Raw genomic sequence first — 10,281 nt, forward strand, 5'->3', positions numbered from 1 at the left:
TTACTGGGGGTCTGCTATAAGCCACCCAATATAACAGAGGAGAATGAGAATCTGCTATTAGGACAAATAGACAAAGTAGCAAAACATAATGAAGTGATTGTAATGGGGGATTTCAACTACCCGGATATTGACTGGGAAACAGAAACCTGTAGATCTCAGAGAGGAAAAAGGTTCTTGACAAATATTAAGGATAATTATCTCTCCCAACTAGTGCAGGAACCAACGAGAGGGAAGGCCGTGTTGGACTTAATATTGACTAATAGGCCTGATAGAATAACTGAGGTACAGATAGGGGGGCACCTAGGTAATAGCGATCATAATATTATTGATTTCAAAATGCCCTTCAGTAGGGTTATCAATAAGGGAATAACTAAAACATTAAACTTTAGGAGAGCGAAGTTTGATCAGCTGAAAGAAAACCTTCAACTTATTGACTGGGACAAAGTACTTAATCAATGGAATACGAATAGTAAATGGGAAACCTTCAAAAGAATTCTGAATACTCAGTGCGAGAGGTACATACCGTATGGGAATAAAAGGGCCAGAAATAAGAGGAAACCAATATGGTTGAACAAGAACGTAAAAGGGGCGTTAAATAGCAAAAAAGAGGCATTCAAGAGATTAAAACAGGAAAACAGCAAGGAGGCACTAATGTGTTACAAGGAAAAAACGAGAACCTGCAAAAAACAAATAAAAATAGCGAAGGAGGAAACAGAGAGACGTATTGCTAGGGAAAGTAGATCAAATCCCAAACTGTTCTTTACGTATATAAATAGTAAAAGGATTAAATCGGATAATATTGGACCGATAAAAAGTGAGGAAGGCAAAATCATAGAGAAAGATGAGGATAAAGCTAATCTATGAAATAATTTTTTTTCGACAACTTTCACAAAGTAAATAGAACTAACAGGCGAAATGAGAAGGGACAAGCTTAATCCTCCACTAAGTATGACTAATCTAACCCAAGTTGAGGTACAGAAATGCCTCAGTAACATTAAAATAAACAAATCACCAGGACCTGATGGCATACACCCACGGGTACTAAGGGAACTAAGTAATGTGATAGACAGACCGTTATATCTTATATTTAAGGACTCTGTTGAGACTGGGTCTGTACCACTTGATTGGCGACAGGCGAATGTAGTGCCAATATTCAAAAAGGGAGCGAAAAGTGACGCCGGAAACTATCGGCCGGTGAGTCTGACGTCCGTTGTGGGCAAAATTTTTGAAAGCTTCATTAAAGAGGCAATTACGGAGCATCTTGATGCTAATAATCTATTAACCCCGAACCAACATGGATTCATGAGGAATCGCTCCGGCCAAACAAACCTGATTGACTTCTACGAGGAGGTTAGCTCTCGATTAGATCAGGGGGAACCAGTGGATGTCTTGTATCTCGACTTCTCAAAAGCGTTCGATAGCGTGCCACATAATAGGTTGGTATACAAAATGAGAATGATGGGGCTGGGGGAAAATGTCTGCAAGTGGGTAGCAAACTGGCTAAGGGATAGAAGGCAGAGGGTGGTTATAAATGGAATATACTCAGATTGCGTAAGCGTCACTAGTGGGGTACCACAGGGATCTGTACTAGGCCCAATGTTATTTAATATCTTTATTAACGACTTAGTCAACGGCTTAAATAGTAAAATATCAATATTTTCAGATGACACAAAGTTATGTAAAACAATTAATACAAAAGAGGATAGTGCAGACCTACAGAGGGATTTGGATAAGCTGGGTAGGTGGAGCATTAAATGGCAAATGAGGTTTAATGAGGAGAAATGTAAGGTCATACATATGGGAAGGAAAAATGGAAGTCACCAGTACTCACTGAATGGGAAATCATTGGGGAGTTCAGAGATGGAAAAGGACTTGGGCATCTTAATTGATAGCAAACTAAATTGGAGTGCCCAAAATCAGGCCGCTGCTGTAAGGGCAAACAGGGTAATGGGATGTATCAGAAGAGGTATAGCTGCAAAGGATGAGACCATTGTTCTTCCACTGTACAAAGCACTGGTCAGACCACACTTGGAATACTGTGCTCAGTTATGGGCCCCAATATATAGAAAGGATATAAACGAGCTTGAAAAGGTACAAAGGAGGGCAACAAAATTAATAAAGGGAATGGAGGGACTGCAATACCCAGAGAGGTTGGCAAAACTAGGACTATTCAACCTGGAAAGGAGAAGGTTGAGGGGGGACATAATAAATGTGTACAAATATGTTAGGGGACAGTATAGAGACCTTGCCAGGAATTTGTTCAAAATGAGGGATATTACGGTAACAAGAAGGCATTCACTAAGACTGGAAGAGAAAAGGTTTCAGAACCAGCATAGGAAGGGGTTCTTTACGGTAAGAGCAGTGAGAATATGGAATTCACTGAGTGAGGAGACGGTAATGTCGGATTCACTAAACCAGTTCAAGCGGGGACTGGATGCATTTCTAGATACCAGGCAGATTTCAGCATATACTTAAAAATAGACTAAAATAGTAAGTTGATACAGGGATTTATTCTGACTGCTGGTTTCAGAGTCGGGAGGGAATTTTTCCTCAGGTGAAGATTGGCTAAATCATTTGGGGTTTTTGCCCTCCTCTGGATCAACTTTAACAATTTCAGAACTAACAGGTCGAACTTGATGGACGCAAGTCTTTATTCGGCTTTACAAACTATGTTACTATGGTATCGTTTGACCCAACATGGTCTGACACCTTCAACATTGATTGCATAGTGTCAAAGTGTGTAGAACACATTCCTAATTGATATCGCTTAGTTGTCAATTTTTTTTTAATAAATTCTTACTTTTAATACATCCAGCTTGTGAACTGTGTGCATGCTATGTTGCTTTTGCATGTACAGTATGAGACAAGCTTAAGAGCTGAGCTCATACCATACCTTGCAGAGCAGATGCAGGCTCTGATCGCTCCTGCTTACCCATTTAATGCCACTTATAATCTCTGACAGCGGCACTTAAAGGGAAGGTGCCATCATAAATTTTTTTTTCAACAATTGGAAAAATGTAAAATATTTATGTTTTCATTATTTTTTTAAATATTATGATTTATTTTTAAGTACCGTATATTCCGGCGTATAAGACGACTTTTGAAGACTGAAAAATCTTCTGTCTAGTCTGGGGTCGTCTTATACGCCGGTAATGTTTTTGAACTTTCAGAAATTGACATGCGGGGATACTCTGGGGGTGTTAATAAGCTGCCGTGGCCGTATCCCTGCCATGTGGGAGTTAATATAAGGTGGAGGGAGTTAAAATACGGCGACGGTAGGTCCAGACAGTCAGCGCTTCTGTGCTGAAACTGACACATCGCTGCGCTGTGTCTTCTCAGGCCTGGGACACAGCGCAGCGTATTCCCAGCAGCGGAGACAGACAGAACCTAGCGAACTTTTCTGACACATCGCAGTGTCTTCCCAGCTCCGGACACAGCGCAGGGCTTCTGTGCCGACAGCTTTCACTTGTCACAGAAGCGCTGCGCTGTGTCCGGAGCTGGGAAGTTTTAAACAATCACACAGCCCCATACTGCTTCCCCGCAGCCTCCCACCCTGATCCTCCGCTCCCCTCGCCACCTCCCATCCCGATCGTAAGTTAGGACCGGGCGGGGAACGCAGCACCAAGGAGCGGTGAGCGAAGGACCCGGGCGGGGAAGCCGGCAGTGAAAAGACTTCACCGCCGGCTTTCCCGTTCTGTGCTGCGCTTTCCCGCCAGTTATTTCAAATGAACAGCTGAGGTATCAGGTGATGTCGATCAGCTGTTCATTTGAAGTCGCCGCGGTGCCCTCAGAGGGTTCATGTGAGTTCATGCTTGACTGCATTGCATGAACTCACATGAACTTTCCCACGGTCGCACAGGTCAGCCTCACCTCCCAAACCCGTCATGATTGGTGTGTGCGGGTGTCTGTGCGTGTGTCTGCGAGTGTGTGTGTGGTGTCTGTGCGATGTGTGCGGTGTCTGTGAGATGTCTGCGAGTGTGTGCGGGTGTGCGCGGTGTCTGTGCGATGTGTCTGTGCGATGTCTGCGAGGGTGTGCGCGGTGTCTGTGCGATGTCTGGGGGTGTGAGCGGTGTCTGTGCGATGTGTGCGGTGTCTGTGCGATGTCTGCGGGTGTGTGCGTGCAGGCAGACATAGGCCGATGTGACACTACTACTCCCATCGGCCTATGTCTGTCCCCCGTCCACTCGTGCCAGCAGGATCAGCTCGATGGGAGCAGTAGTTCCCATCAGCCTGATCCTGCTATATAAATTGCCCTACTGTGTCCCCAATAAATGTTAAATACATGTCATTGGTGGCCAGTGGTTACCTACAATAAATTAGTTCATACATTACCTGTCCCCGCCGATCGCCACCTAAAATAAAGTAAAAAATAAAAAACTACCTATACTCACCTAGACACCTAATTCCCCGAAGCCATCGATCTCCTGTAATAAAATATAAAATAATAAACCACAACCTTATCCTTACCCCTCCGTAGTAGTCCACGAGTGTCCCACGAAGATTTCAGTTCAGAGCAGCCACATAGAATGTGACCGCTCTGAACCGCTGCCGCCGCTAGAATGACGGGGCCGTAAAGCAGCCCCGTCATTGCATAAACGGGTTCGCCGGAGTTCAGGCAGCGCTGCTCCGGTTAGCTGCTTTACGGCCCTGCTGTATCGTGAGAAATTCCCACGGTACAGCAGTGCCGTAAAGGAGGTCTCCGTAGCTGCACTGCCTGAATGCACTCCGGTGACCTCAGTCAGTGGCTCCCGCTGCCGGGAGTGGACGTGTTCCCGGCAGCGTGAGCTTACAGCAGCCATGCACAGCTGTCACCATCTCCAGATGTGACAGCTGTGCATGGGAGATCAGCGCAGGAACGTGGACAGGTAACTATTTTTTTTTTAGTAAACTAAGAATTAAATAAAATGGTGTGGTTTATTTCAAATAAATTATTTTTTTCTTGGTGTAGTGTGTGTTTTTTCTTTTTAACACTTTGTAGGTTAGTAATGGGGGTGTCTTATAGACGCCCATCATTACTAACCTGGGCTTCATGGCAGCTGGCGCTGACATGAACCCCAGCCCTATTACCCCCTGCCACCGCACCAGGGCAGCGTGGAAGAGTGAGGCTAAGTGCCAGAATTGGCGCATCCTATGGATGCGCCATTCCTGGGGCGGCTGACGGCTGGTGTTTCTAGCCTGGGAGGGGGCCAATATTCATGGCACCCTTCCTGGGCTATTAATATCAGCCCCCAGCTGTCTGCCTAGCCTTTGCTAGCTATTAAAATATGGGGGACCCCACGTAATTTTTTTGGGGGGGTCCCCCATTTTAATAGCTAGTAAAGGCTAGGTATTTAGCTGGGGGCTGATATAAGTAGTCTGGGAAGCTCCGTGGGTATTACCCCCTTCCCAGGCTTCAAACATCTGCCTCAGCTGTCTGCTTAACCTCCGCTAGAGACTAAAATTAAGGGGAACGCCACGCCAATTTTTTTTAAAATAAATCCTTTATTTTAACACTAAATGACAAGTACAGTAATCAACACTGTCACTGTACTTCATATATATGTGACTGACATGTTTCTATCTATCTAATCTATGTATGATTCTCTATTCCTTCTATTCTAAATTGTTGGGTACAGATGCTGAATTGCCGGCCGGCTTTTTTAAAGAGACAGTGCATGAAAACACTATTATTTTTTTAAATAAATCCTTTACACTAAACGACAAGTACAGTAAGCAACAATGTCACTGTACTTCATATATATGTGACTGACATATTTCTATCTATCTAATCTATGTGTGAAGCTCTATTCTTTCTGTTGTAAATTGTCGGGTACCGGTGTATGCCGCTGATGAAAATGGATGATAGTAATGTTGTTGTTGTATGCCTTATGTTTATGAGTGACAGTTTTCCTGCTATATACCTGCATGTCATAAGAATTTAAATTAAAAAAGGACCATGTTAAATTCAAATCTGTTTTTTTTTTATTTTTACCGGTGTTTGGTATGCGTTGGAAAAGGGGTAGTCTTATACGTTGAATATATCCTAAACTCTATATTTTAACAGGAAAGTAGGGGGGTCGTCTTATACACCAGGTCGTCTTATACGCCGGAATATACGGTAAGTAAAATATGAAAAATAATTTGAAAAGATTTAGTATTTCCACTTTTAAACATTAGTGGTAGCAGGTGCTGAAATTTGCCATGAAAACCTAGTGTACAACTAGCTCACATTACGACTGCAGTAAATGTGGGCTGGATCGGCTCACGTGTGTGGCATCACTCCTTTCCTCCCCTTTTGGGTGTTTGTAAAAACATAGGAAAGAATGACGTTTAGTATCACAGTGCGGAGCCATTTTGTTGGTGACTGATACTGACAAGTAGACTGCGTCACAGTTGATGGCAGACAGCGCAGATTCTGTTAGTTGGTGCTGCTCGCTGTATCATAAGCTTGGGTTAGATCCATGGAGTGTATCATGTCCGTGATTAGATACGCTTAGTGTAACACTGGGATTAGATACAGGGCTAAGTGTAGTATATCATATGATGGGATTAGATATTGAGCTCAGCAGAGTTTATGACACAGGATGGGATTAGATGCGCAGTATCTAATGTATGTAAGATGTGACCCCCGCTCCGTCCACTACATTACTATTCCCATAGAAGTAGACAGAGCAGGGTCATACATTACACCACTGCTCCCATAAAAGTGGACGGAGCTGGGTCACACATTACACCACTGCTCCCATAGAAGTGGACGGAGCGTGGTCACACATTACACCAATGCTCCCATAGAAGTGGACGGAGCGTGGTCACACATTACACCAATGCTCCCATAGAAGTGGATGGAGCGGTATCACACATTACACCACTACTTCCATAGAAGTGGATAGTGCGGAGGTAACACATTACACCACTGCTCCCATAGAATTGGACGGAGCGGAGTCACACATTACACCACTGCTCCCATAGAAGTGGACGGAGCGGGGTTCACACGTTACATCACTGATCCCATAGAAGTGAACGGCGCCGTGGTCACACATTACACCAATGCTCCCATAGAAGTGGAGGGAGCGGTGTCACACATTACACCACTGCTCCCATTGAAGTGGATGGAGCGGTGTCACACATTACACTACTGCTCCCATAGAAATGTGTAACCCTGTTCTCTGTCCACTTCTATGGGAGCAATAGTGTAATAGAATAAATGTGTGGTAGATATATAGTTTCACATGTCCCTCCTACATATAATAAACTTGCAGCCTTTAGTGCCTTTTATATGATACTAAAGAGTGTTTACCCTAATAAATAAATGAAAAAAAAACATGATGTGGTTTCCTCACTATTTTTGGTAACCAGGCAAGGTAAAGCACAGCTGCGGGCTTATATTATCAGTCTGGAAAGGTCCCTGTTTTTTGGGCCCTTTGTAGCTTAAAAATAGCAGCTGACAGCCACCCCAGAATTGGCACATCACATTAGGTAGGCCAATTCTAACTCTTTGCCCGTCTCTTCCCGATTGCCCTGGTGCGGTGGCAATCAGGGTAATAGTATTTGGGGTTGATGAATGTGAATTTGTAATTTGTTGACATGTCTTTCTGGTAATGAGCTCATATTTATGACAGTGTAAATTTCTCCTGCAATGACTCAGTCCGGCCATTAGGGGTCAGCAAAGAACAAGTAAAGAAAAAGCCCGGGAATCTGTGAAAAGACCGGGAAACACAGAACCAGGAAGTTCTCTAAAGAAGGCTACATGCGTGCTGGTGCTGTTTGGACTTGGAGACCTTGTACAGTTTGGAGCCAGATGGGGTGTCCAAAAAACAAGCTGTGCCTTGTGAGTAACTGAAATATGTGACCGGTCACCGACTGTGTAGTCAGTTAGGGAAAGCTTGTTAGTGATTCCAGTGTGCTGAGAACTGCCTGGTGTATATCACTGCTGATGGACTGAGCAAGCTTGATCCAGAGGTTGTGGAGGATCTGACATACTAAGACTGTGCATGTGGATACTACAAAGGAGCCCTGTTGTGAACTACACTTTGAGACTGAGATTGATTCTAATTCTTGCTTACACCTGGATGTGCTGGAGAGCTTGGTGAGAAGGAGAAGGAGAAGCAGATCAGACCCTGTGGCCGGAGATGAGGGTCTAGTTAAAGGTTTCGTTTGTTAACTGTTTGTATATGTATCAAGTCTGAGAGATTTCTCTTTGCACTTGTAAGAAGAGAAACTGTACACTGTATAGGTAACACGTTGGTAAAATACATATGAGTGTTCTCAACACAAGGGTACCCAGATCTCATTGTATTAGTGTGGGAGGGGGGTGTAAGGTTATATTCCTGTTAGGACCACGTGCCACGGCCACGGTAACGTCCTGGGTAGGCCCTGTACTGAATAAGGGTTGGAGTGGCATAGCCCAGGGGTAGTTTGGCTCATCCCCGCGAGATTGGCACTTTGGCTCTCTCGGGCTGCATAACTTGTATTTTATGTTATTGGCTGTTGTGGCCCATATTTTGTAGAATTGTTTAACCTTGTCATTCTTGTGTTCAGTAACAAAAGAAAGTGTTCTGCCACTATACAAGGTCGGAGTCATTCATAGCAGCGCCGTATTCCTCATACACATTCGACCGGCCTTCCGGTCGTTACAAATTGTCAAAAATCACATCTGGTATCAACTTGTGGTTAGTAATGGAGAGGCGTCTGTCAGACACCCCCATTACTAACCCAATAATGAGAACAAACTACACAGACAGAAAAATAAAATTTATTTGAATGAGGACTCCCCGACACTTTCCCTGGTTCACCAATTTATTTGAAAAAAAACCCAAAACATGCAGGTTCTATGTAGTCCATGATGTTCCTACGACCCCCAAATCAGTCGTCCAAAGGCTATGAAGCCTTGTTCAGAGAACGAGGCTGTGACGGGAGCTAGTTACCCCATCCGCAGGTGTCAATCTTCTTCTGCAGGCCCCTGACATGGAAAGGCTTTTCTTACACTGGGATATATAAAATATGACTATCGCACAGTGTCTCCAAGATGAACTTAACTTTTATTCTCACAAGCAGGTTTTATAGAGCATCACACAGGCTATTTTTAGCACCCATTGTTCTCACCAGATAATACCCACAGTAGGCTCCCAGACAGCAGTTAGGCAACAACCCATTAATCAGCACATTGTCTGTTTGCCACTGCTAAGTGAGCCCAGGAAGGTGGGGGCCAAGAGTGCTTCGGTTACATCACAGAATGTCCAACAATATGCGATCCACAATATTCACCCCACTTTATAACATTATGTCCCATTAGCTGCATAGGCGCTACGACAACCCCCATGTGGCAAAATCTTGGAGTACGGGGTTGATACGTCACAGAGGCTCCATAGGCTGTAGCAGCAGCCACTCCGGGTCCCGTTCCGCTCCACGAGATGCGGTGGCTGTGATGAGCAGTGACGTCTGTAATTACACCGCTCATCAGATTCGCCAAGTCCTCTGTATAATGGCCCCATATAGTGCGCCACAGTATAATGGCCCCGTATAGTGCCCCACAGTATACTGGCATCATATAGTGCCCCACAGTATACTGGCATCATATAGTGCCCCACAATATACTGGCATCATATAGTGCCCCACAGTATAATGGCCCCATATGGTGCCCCACAGTATAATAGCCCCATATGGTGCCCCACAGTATAACGGCCCCATATAGTGTCCCACAGTATAATGGCCCCATATAGTGCCCCACAGTATAATGGCCCCATATAGTGCCCCAAAGTATAATGGCCCCATATAATGCCCCACAGTATAATGGCCCCATATAGTGCCCCATAGTATCATGGCCCATATAGTGCATCCTGATATTTGGCCCCCATCCTGGGTATATAGAATATGGTCCCCATCCTGGGTATATGCTCCCCATCCTGGGTATATGGTCCCGATCCTGGGTATATACCCCCATCCTGGTATATGGAATATGGTCCCCACCCTGGGTATAAGCTTCCCATCCTGGTGTATGGAATATGGTCCCCATCCTGGGTATATGGTTCCCATAATGGGTATATTGTCCGCATCCTGGGTATATTGTCCCCATCATAGTATATGGAATATGGCCCCCATCCTGGGTATATGGTCCCATCCTGGGTATATGGAATATGACCCTTATCCTTAGTATATGACCCCCATATATTCAATGGAAAAAAAAACAATAAACGCTTATACTTACCTTCCTTGCGCTCCCACGCAGCACTGTGTCTTCTGTGTGCTCTGAAGATGTCGGCGGTGTGCGTTGATCACAGCTGACAGGCTGAGATCCCCGCCGCA

Source organism: Phyllobates terribilis, unplaced genomic scaffold (genome assembly GCF_046119375.1).
Source record: "Phyllobates terribilis strain yellow unplaced genomic scaffold, ASM4611937v1 Scaffold_3__8_contigs__length_932513732, whole genome shotgun sequence".
Taxonomy (NCBI): domain Eukaryota; kingdom Metazoa; phylum Chordata; class Amphibia; order Anura; family Dendrobatidae; genus Phyllobates; species Phyllobates terribilis.